This window comes from Parus major, chromosome Z (assembly GCF_001522545.3).
Source record: "Parus major isolate Abel chromosome Z, Parus_major1.1, whole genome shotgun sequence".
NCBI lineage: Eukaryota > Metazoa > Chordata > Aves > Passeriformes > Paridae > Parus > Parus major.
The window spans coordinates 62,285,888-62,294,467 of NC_031799.1; the positions used below are offsets into that span (position 1 = coordinate 62,285,888).

General features: G+C 34.7%; 1 long non-coding RNA gene across 1 annotated transcript; it reads left to right on the forward strand.

Annotated features, from left to right (window-relative positions):
- The first annotated feature begins 331 nt into the window (after window positions 1-331).
- On the forward strand, window positions 332-7,622 carry LOC107216007. The gene is made up of 3 exons (XR_004500393.1): window positions 332-470; window positions 841-916; window positions 7,458-7,622. It is a non-coding gene; the product is annotated as an uncharacterized LOC107216007 (long non-coding RNA).
- Window positions 7,623-8,580: the final 958 nt, after the last annotated feature.

Genomic DNA, 8,580 nt, shown 5'->3' on the forward strand with positions numbered 1-8,580 from the left:
TAACCCTGTCCATGTCAGCTGCACCTTCCACCCAGTGATTGAATTCCTGCACCACAAAGCAAACAATTTCTATCTCTCTGTGTGAAGAGGTGTACAGGAAAATACATCCTTAAGATGCATCCTTAAGGAGCACTGTTAACCATTTGCTCTCCTCTATAAGGTAAGTTAAAAAAGTGTTTTACTGCTCTTAATTCTTGTACTAACCCGTGTTCTCCAGTGTTTTGTTTCATTACTGGTGAAATTTGGGTATTATAATGTCACATTCTACCAATAAAACACATTACAGGAATTTATCAATTACCTTAGTCAATCCTTGTGTCATGTCTAGTCTTATTGGATTTTTATTTTTTTTTAACTTACTAGTTTAGAGCTGGGCTTCGGTGGCATTTTTACCAGTATCACCACTTTAGATTTTCCAGGTGCATCCACTGGCTACACCAAAGGACCTACTGAATTCTCCATCCCCTCAGGTATTTCTTCTTATTCTACCTGCTCCTACAATACAAAAGTTCTCGCTCACACAATTTTAGATTTTTGAATTTTTAATTTTATTTTTCCATTTTCCAAGGTAGTTTTTTCATCCAAGTTACTCAACAAATCTCTTCCTGTAAGGGACCCTGGACATTCCAGGATATACAAAAATTGTATATCCACTGTTATCCTAATTTAAATCCTAATTTTATCCAGTGTCCACTGTTTTCCTAATTTAAATGGTAATGGTTGTAAAAAAGGCCTACTTCCTTTTCTCCTTGTCACATCCACAGTGCTCACAGGTTCTGACAATACTGAATAAGTTGTTCTTGATTCAATTAAAAAAAAATCTACATTTTCCTTCCCCAGCAATAATGTAACCAGGAACTCAGATGAGGATGATTCCCCTGGTCTGCTTCAGGAGGATTCCTCATCTTCATTTAAGGTAATGAGGAGCCACATTTATGTTTCCTCTCTGGTTTCACACAGCCTCGGAACATTCCTTTCACCAATACCCCCTTTCTTTAGAGTCTGCATACTGATCTTATAATTTAAGGTCCCAGATTTGGGCCAGTTTTTGTGATTGCTCAAAGTATACATCAGACACCAATCCCTGCAATATTTGACCAAGTGTTTCTAAGTGATTCCTCAGATCCATTGAAATTCTGGAGTAGTGTACTGTCTGAGTTGCCAGAAACTGTTACCAAAATATGGTCAAAAACCCCTTTACAGCAGTACAGCACTAATTAGCAGGAATGTTTATTTCAGCTCTGGATATAAGGGGGATATCTCCACCTGTCGTGCATCTCAAGTACAGAAGAGCTCCCATATACATACTATGTTTTACATACATATTCCTTTATTTTCCCAGAATAAACATAAATATGATAGTCATTTCCCCAAAACCATAAACATACATTCCCTTCCCATTGTGTATGCCTTCATCTGTCACAGGAGTCCCTCTGATGGTCTCTAGTGGTTGTAAACCCCAAACTCAGAGCTGGCTGCTTGATAACTGGTGTTAGTTTCCAACTATGGAGCTGAATTGGCATCAATCAATCAGTTGGAATCAAGGCTGATTCATCATTTTGTACCTCTTCTTGGTTAATGTTTACCACAGTTTAGATTGTGTAGTTCCATAAGCTAATGGTGTTGCAAAATAAGTATTGTATTAAAATCAGCTGAGCAAAAAGTTCATCTGGCAACTACAGTCTCAGATGTTTTAGTTCTTTAATTTAGTTGTTATTTATTTAGACAACATGTCTGAAAAACATTTGCATGCATTTAATGTTATTGAAGGTTCTTTAACTATTCCCAGTGGACAAATAACTCATAATCTGCTGATCACTGATTTCATGCAGTCATTCAATCTCTACATGCACGTTTCAAATCACAGTGTTCTTGTTCATTTGTAATATATATAACAATATATGTATTGCTCTGTTACAACAGATAAATGAAAACATCATTAACCTTGCATATAAAATGAATTTTTTTGCAACTTTTTTGAAGAGGAAAAAAATGTGAGTGGTATAATTTGTTTCCCTACTGAGAAAACTCTTTATATCCTCTATGTAAGTGCTTTACTAGAGTAAAGCTGGGATACCCACTGGTCTCCTATGCTTAAGGAACAAAATTATTGACTGTGCTTGTAGGATGGAACTTCAAGTGTTCTTTCTGGTCTGGAGACATCAAGCATTTTGAAACTAAAGACTGACATCTCTTGCTGTTTCACAATATTCTATAGGTTACTGATGAGGGCAGTAGAGCAGACAATAAGATGAACACCATAAAACAAGTAATTTTTTCAGTGTTATATTCTGATGAAAAAGGGATTGTATGAGTTTCTTAGTTGCTTCAGGGAAGAGTACATAATGTTGCTGTGTCCACAGAGGCATATGATCAGGTTATTCTTGATCATTGCTAACCAGTTTGAGAATGTTACAAGACACCTATCACAGGTTTTGTAAGCAAGAAGCAATTGTTAAGCTTTGAAAAGCTGTTTAGTTCCAACCTTCCATGCTTCTGGTTTAAGTAGATTTTAGTCTGAATGCTTTCTTATTCATGATGCTGTATTTCAACAGTTCAGGGCTGGAGTGTACATTTTAACCATACTGCCTTTTTTTCCCCTTTTATTCTCTTTTTCTGTTCTGTATGAATTTATTAATAATTACTTATTTAGTCTCTAAATTAGGCACATGCTTTTCCATCTTTCTGAAATAGACACTAAGACTGAAATTTCTTTCAAGATAGGAACAGCAATTAAATTACCTCTCTGGTTAAATTAAGAGCAGCACAATAACTACATTTAGAATATAAATAAATAAGGCATGAACTAAAACACTCCTGCTGATGCTTCTGTTACTACACCACCAAAGTGTGTGGTCATACCTAAAATGAGAATGCTCTGAGACAGGCAAAGCAACAGGACTACTGACAATGGAGAGAGAACTGAACCATTGACCTGTTATTGTTTTGGCTGTTGTATAGGAGACATGCAGTGTATTTGATGATTAAAGCTTCATAGAAGCACAGAAGAGTTACAGATCCAGACAGATGAAGAGGGATCATGCAAGTCAGTACAAGATAGACATTGTTTTAACAAATAGGTTATGGACAAAAGAAGCTCTGCAAGAAGAAGCTGAGTCAGAAATAGATTAAATATTTGACATATTTGGCAATAAATATTTACCAAAATTCAAAGATTTTTTTTTTTTTCAGTGGTCAATATATTTCAGAAAAATTCAGACATTAAAGAAAGTTCAAACTCCTAATAAACAATCCTAAAGAGTCAAAGAAAATATATTCAGTAAATAGTGTTGGAACATTTGGGTCATGTCTGTGAACATACCTTGTTTGCAGACACAATACCTGTTTTTTTCATCTATCAGGGCAAGTTATAGCACCAGGAGATAGCTTCGATAAAGGAGATCAAGGAATTTCTCCTCTCTGTTACTTTGGTTTGATGCTTTGTATTACTTGGCAGACGAGTACTGCTATAATATAAATACTGTTCTTGAGGTTTGTTTTTGCCATTTTTATCTTGTAATTAAGCTTCATAATCCAAAGTGTTTATCTTTTGGTGTTCCTCTAATTTGAAAACAAACAAACAAACAAAAAAAACAAAAAAAAAAACCAAAAAAACCCAACCAAACAAAAAATGCCCAACTGTTTCTAGCTCTCTGTTTTCTCAAATATGTTTGTATTTACAAATACAGCTGTCCACATGGCAAAGTGATAGAGTGCAGCAGGGACTGAGGTGCTATGGCTCATAAAGTTTTCTACCTTTTTCACCTTAACTGACTGGTATTTTAGATTCTGCAATGTAATTATATATCTGTTCTATTATTCCAGCTAAAGTCACAACTATTTTTCCTTTTGAAAATGCAGCTTATATTAGAGAATAGACTAAGTTATAATCAGTTTTGGTTAAAAAACTAAAGAGTTGTTATTCTAATGATCAGTGTAGACAGAAAAACTCATAGCATTCCCCACCCATGGCCCACTGAAATACAATAATGTTACATTTGGCAGAGTCCTCTAAGCTGCAAGTTCTACTATCTGTTTTTTTAAATGGTATAAAAATCAAACTTGATATTGTTACCACTCTTGGAATTTAAGGAAGAAATGTGTTCTTTTAGAGAAAGTAATTCCTTGTAATTACCTATGGAAAGTAATAAAATACTGAATTTCAAAATGTAGAGCTAAAGATTCTATTTCCTTTTTTGTGACTTGGTGAGAGAGAATGGGGGTCACAACATATCCAGCTAGCTTAGCCTCAAATATCTTGTTCACATAAGTTAGCCACCTTTTAGAATTGTCCTTTTCAGTCTGCCTCTGTGCTTGCTGCTGTTCCCTAATTGCCTTTTAAATATCTTTGCAATGTTCTTTTCCCTTCCCCTCTTCCCACATTTATTGCTGTATATAGAAAATTTATCTAAGGAATCTCTTTAACCCCCCAGTCTTTGATAAATGGTATTTTGCCACAATTTTATCTTCATTTGTTTTTTTAAAAAGTTGCTTTTGAATGCAGATGCAATGTTTACACTCTTGTGGTGGTTAAGAAACCCCATGGGCTCACATAATTTTGAAGACCATCACATTCCTTTTTTGATGCTGTTGATCCACTGACTGTAGACACTAAACATAATCTTTCCTGCTGCCCAGCATTTCATTTTAAGCACAGATGCTTAAAAGCATCTTCCTCCATTCACATAATTAGTTCCATAGGCTCTTGTCTGAGGATTTATGCTCTAATTTCTTCCTGTAACAACTTTTTTTAGTTCCACAGGCTCTTTATTCTGTAGGCAAAGATGATCTGCCTCAGAATCTGTGAAATGTTGCTCATCTGAAACCTCAGTTTCCAAGCAAAGGATTATTGATGTATTTGCTAAATTTTAAAATTGCAATAGCAAAGTTTTAACTGAAGTGTAATTAGCTAAGCTGTATTAAAAATATTTCAAGTGACTTTGTCACCCTCTGTGAAATATCTCCCCAGTACAACCTTGTGAATTACAGTAGTTTAATAATACAGAATCTATTCCAGTTCTTTGGTCTTAGCAACAACAAACTACATTTCCTTGATTAAATGAATGATAACAATTTTTTACTGCTTTAATTTTTTATTTTTTTTTTCTTGTTCAGAATTACCAAGATAAAATAAATAGAAAGTAGTCTGGATGAAAGACCTGGGTAGTTATGAAGAATAAATAATGAAGATTTTTCACAGGCAAAGGGTGTTGATATTTCACCAAAAATATATTTTGTATCCCACTATTTTGTGCCTACATATTCAAATTTGTTTTCAATATTAAATACATTTGTATGTTTAATTATGCATTCAAAGGCAAGGTAATGCTCCATGGCATTTTTCTGATGAAAAAGTAATAACTTTACTAGAGGCCGTACATAACACCAAATGCTTTTAAAATAGTTCTTGATATGCTATTGATCTGTATCAAGATTTTCAGTCAGTAAAAACATCTAAGTTACCACATACATATCAATGTATGCTTCATCTACAATACCAGAATTAACTCTCTGAAACATTAACAGAAAAATTATGTCTCCATTTGATCTTCAAACTTCCAGAAGCAATCCAAAAGAAGCAGCTAGCAGTCAGCTGCTCACCTTGTGCTGACAGAGTTCTTAAGTCACCTCCCTGTGCACGCACTCTCACGACTTCTCCCAAACACCTTTAGCTGTGCAGACCGAAGAATACAAGCTAGGGAAAATTAATGAGGCATGTGCACTTGATAAAAACCTGGGAGAAATTAATAAGCAGGTATTTGTTCAAGTGTTTAGCAAGGTTTCAGTGGCAGAGGAGGGAACAAGGTTCTTTACTGAATAAGCTGTGAGACATGATGAAAGACTTCAGGGGTGCAGATAAAAACTGAAATAGACATTCAGTGGGAAGGTCAGCAGAGAAAGCTATCTGTTAGGAGCTTCAGCCTGGAAACCACTGCCTTCTAATTTATCTGAGCCATCTTTTAAATGTTACATTACAAAACACTCTTCCTTTTTTTTTGTAGCTGAAGGAAACATCTCACATAACTGTTTCAGTATTTTTCCTTTTTTTTTTTTTTTTTTTTTCTTTTAATTTCCGTGAAAGCTGTCTGGGAAAATTGTATGGAAAACTTGTATATATCCATTTTCTATGCATGGGAAATTGACAAAGTACTGTTTTCAAAGTTGCAGTCTCCCATGTACTTTTTTAATCAGAGGAGATGATATAGCTTGTGGTGATCAAAATGGCTTATGATGGAGATTGATTATGATGGAGATTGATTATGATGAGATTGGAAACACCCAAATATTTTGATACTTGCAGTTAAATTGTTCCTTTGTCATCAAGTATCATGTTTACTAAACCTTTGGGATAAAGATAAATGAGGTTTCTAGACATGACATATAGAAACTAGATGCTCATTCTCTTTATTCACTCCACTTGACATGTAGTTTTTTTTTGATGTCCCAAGTGTAGGACTTCATGCGAAAACTACTAGTAAAAATGTGGTCCTGGGAATCTTCTATTTTTCCTTGCATGCTGGGTTTAGTTCCTAGGTATGACCCAATCTCATGACACACAAAGCTTCAGAAGACACTTGACAAGTAGAGCAAAGGAAGGAGAGGCAGAATATTTCCCTCCATTCTCGTTCTTAGTTGTAGGGACCAGCAGTAAGTAGGGCTGACCAGAGCTGGCAGGGAGGATTGACAGCAGAGGCCAAGGTACAGTGGGGCCAGGAGTCACAGAGTTGGGATAGGGAAGCCCTTGAAATGCAAAATACAACAAAGCCAAGAGACAAGGAACAAACTTGTCTACACACTGAATTTCTCAAGGCCAGTCAACCTGCAGGATTATTAAAATGTTGAATGGAAATTCTTCATCTCTTTTATGAAATCAGGCCTTTCTTCTTTTGTTTGGGTTTCTGTAAAAGATGTAATTGATCAAGCCAAATATCTCTGAATTGGAAAGAGCACATTTATGTTCACTTTCCTGTAACTCCACTCCAGATTTGAAATTGTTTCTTTGCTTGACTTCCAACAAAATCAAACCAAACAAAATTGATCCTACTTTCACCAGGAAAAATCCTTCATTTACAAAACAAAATAATTCAAATAAGAAGTGAATGGAAATTTATATAATAATAAAAGGCCATATGTAAGCAAGCTAAAGAATATCTAAGTCATAAAGAACGTTTATATTATTTATAAATATTTTGGAAAATGTGTTCTTGTAATAAATCTTGAGATACAATATATATATATATATCTGTACACATTAAGATTTGGAGGTATATTTGTGGAAATCTGTTAAAAAATTATTGCTATTGTGACAGCTTTATCTGATCCTCCAAAATTCTTTTTTTTTTCCCTATTTTATGAGAAGCACGTAGAGTGGGAAGGATAATATAAAAGAAGGAATAAAAGGAAGTCATTATTCTAATGAGACTACACGAGATAAAACTTTTTTTTTCCTTTTGTAGGAGACGTTGACCACATGCAAAGGGCCACTGTGACCTTTCATTGCTTCACTTACGAATATTCACTTCATTTAAAGAGATCTCCCTTAAGACTACAGACCACATAAAAAATGTCTTGCACAGCCTGCCTAGAGCCCCTTTCCATGTGTAATCAACACATCAACTCTTTTGCAGGTAGGTTTCACAACCACCAAATAAAGACTAAGTCTTACAAAGAAAATGAAAAAATTCCTTAATGCTGACTGCATAGTTGCCAGAAAAACTCCTCCTTACAAATCCTGCAAACTTACAATATTAAATGCTTGCAAACATTGTAAAACACTCATTTCAGAGAAGCAAATAGGAATCTGCCAACCATTTAACTACATTGCACTGTGGAGATTTTTATTTACTGCCTCTATGAAGCATCAGTCTTCTTCACCTGTTATTTTGGCAGTTGCTGAAAGATCTCTTTTATTTCCTAGGATTAAGGGAAAAACATGAAATGTTTGTCCAGGCTTTTTGTTAACTATAATCTTAAAATGTATCTTCCATGAAAGAGTTTGTGCACACATAATGTGGCAATTTTTGTCTTTTTTATGTCCTGTTCTATTTTCATGATTTCTGCATGAAGAAAGAACTTTCCAAGGAAGCATTCTACCAGGTACATTATTATTTCCCTCCAGAATAAATCAAAACAAAAGGTTTTACTGAATTCAAAATTATTGTGATCTATTTGTCCTACCACCATAAATATAACAATATAGATACAGAGAAGAAACATTTCTCGTCCCTGTAGGAAAGTATTGTTGATGGGAAGTCCCTAATAATGTATTAAAGACTTATTTCACGAAGAAAAAAAGAAGAATTAATGTGTAATGCTATGGAAGAATTACACATTTTCTTTTGACTGTTTTCTTCCAAAATATAGTTGAAGGAATCTTCATCCATCACAGGTCCCCAGTATCCAGACCAGCTCTTAAAATGTAGAAAATTCAATTTCATAAGCATTTATATTAGGAATAAAACAAACCTTTAAACTAAACGTGATGCATAATGTTGACATAACAAATGTGGACACTAATTAAAGAGCAGCAGAATCCAGCAGAGAAGTTTGCCCTCCATCTGCTTGACCTGAGGTAATAAC